The sequence below is a fragment of the Gymnoscopelus braueri genome, assembly GCF_963280865.1.
Source record: "Gymnoscopelus braueri genome assembly, chromosome: 17".
Taxonomy (NCBI): domain Eukaryota; kingdom Metazoa; phylum Chordata; class Actinopteri; order Myctophiformes; family Myctophidae; genus Gymnoscopelus; species Gymnoscopelus braueri.
Window position 1 is genome coordinate 28,739,620 of NC_137617.1, and position 2,500 is coordinate 28,742,119.

Sequence of the window (2,500 nt, forward strand, 5' to 3'; positions counted from 1 at the left end):
GCCAAGAGGTTGTATAACTGTTATTGCAAATCATTATTATTGGCCCAAATGCAGTGTCCTTGTGGTGGCCCTGGTGTTTTTGGACAAATTAGACACAGATATTTAGGTATGAGAGTTGTATCCTGACACAATAAACGTAATTACCCTGCGATAACAGTAACAATTAATTTATAGTACATTTTTATTATAAACTATGTTTTTGTAAGTCTTTCACTAAACTAACAGGTATTGTGCATGCATTTGCATGCGTGCGGCCATAGGTGAGCATGTAGAGAGTCAGTCTGGGAATCGAAAGATTACTGTTCGACCCCCAGCTCAAAACGTCCCTGAGCAAGGCACTAACTGCTCCCCAGGTGCTGTATTAAACACCAACTGATATGGGTTTTTGTGACCATATTTGACATATTTCCTAGTGAAATAGGGCTGGGTGCTTCTCGGCCAATCACAGCAATGGGGGGTGGTGGGGTGGGTCATTCCCTGCCTGAATACATTCAGCTGACCATGGGAGGTCCTCTGTGCACGATCTAATGGGAGGAGGCCACGGGCAGACCAAGGACCAGATGGGGGGATTATATATCCACGCTGGCCTGGCCTTGGAACGCCTTGGGATCCCCCCGGGATAAAGTGGCTAATGTGGCCTGTGAAATGAAAGTGTGGAACTCTCTGCTGGAACTGTTGCTCCTGTGACCCTGACTCTGGATGAGCGGTTGAAGGTGGATGGATGGAATCAAGTTTGTTTAACTTACTACAACCCCAAGCAGGGTTTGTTCTGTTTAGTGTGTCTGTTTGTAATGTAAAGCTGCATCCGCCATCAGTAGCACCACCCTCTAGTATCTAGCAAAGAGTAATCAATTATAGCTCTGTTTGAAAGACTGACTGACTGTCATCATATTATTGGCTGAAATTGGTTAGTACCTGCTCCTGCTGATGTAATCATGCATTACATTTTAGTTTGACACTAAGTAATTAAGATTTGGTATATATTGTTAACTATGTCCCCATTATAACGACGGACATACTCTAAAAGTGTGACAAATATTCTTCTCATTTCGGCTGGTCTTGAATGGCAGCCACTGCTCATAGTTAGGCTGGGTAAATGTACAGGACAAATTCCAGGTATGTGCAAAATGTACTTGGCGAATGCAACAACTAAAGGGGACATATTTATCATTATAGCTGGCATTTGTTCTTTTTGGCAACAATATCAAGAACACCTGTAGAAAAGAAATGACCTGGATTCAACTTGTTCTCTTTTTTCTTTTGAATAGTTGATTTAAGCATAAAGTTGTTCATAGTTTCAAAAGTAGGATTGCAAGGTAATTCAGTTCTTCCTGGCTGGTACTGTAAGTGAATAAAGACAGCATGTGAAATTGAATTTGAAATGCTAATGCTGATTCCTGTTGAAACTAGTCAAATAAAATGAATGAAAACTGCTGTACGTCTTAAGGAAGATTTAACCAAGAAAACAAATTCACACAAAGAATACAGATCAACAACATATTCCAGTTTATAAAACATATTCCAGTTCACACTGAAAAAATACGTAGGCCTATAATTTAAGTGCATAGTCCAGACTTCACTCATATACATAGTTATGATGCTTGCGTTGTGCTTGTGTACAGAACGTACCATAATGCAGGACACCCTGTGTGTGAGTATTCCTAGCCTGTGGGGTCCAATAACTCATCCCTTCGCCAGTGAGAGTTAATTCTCTGCTTGCAGTCCCGTGGTTGTGTGCAGTGAGCAGTATGCATTGCTGCGGGCAAAAGCAGGTGCTACCGTAAGTATTGGCACAGTGATACTAACAGCCCTGCAGAGGAGGAGTGTGTGTGTGTGGGGTCGGGGGGGGGGGGGGTGGAGGGGCAGGGTGTTTAATGGAAAGAGAGGAAAAGAAAGGGAAAATAAAGCGATGAAGTAAGTCACTGAAGAGATAAGAGTCAGACATCCTTATGGCTAGGGCCCACATCTACAGCTTGACATCTTAAGGCTGATTTATACTAAGTTGCATGCTGGTGTTGCACGTCGTAAATAGCAGATGCACAAGCTCACAACACGTCACGAATGTGACGCGTTGTGAGCTTGCAGATCTGCTATTTACTGAGCACGACACTGGCACGCACCCAAGTATAAATCAGGCTTCATTAGGCTCCGCTCCGTCATCAGAGATGAATCTTCCCCTCCTCCTTCTCGTCCATCCACTATTCATCTCTCCTTTACGGTCTAGGTTTCTGATCCGTTTCATTCCCAGAAATCACATACAGTAGTGTAACTACTATACTGTTCGTAGGACAGGGCTTCTACCTCTAAATTCCTAAGCTCCTCATGTCCCTGAGAGAGATAATGAGGGATTAATCTAATACACCATTATGTGCAATCTGTCTCTCACAGGAGACTAATAGTGGCGCTATGAGTGGAGTTGGCCTTTCATTAGCCTGCAGCACAGCTAGCAATCGGGGAGTCCTCTCCTCTACTCTCCTCTCGTTGTCATCTTGTGGGCAGG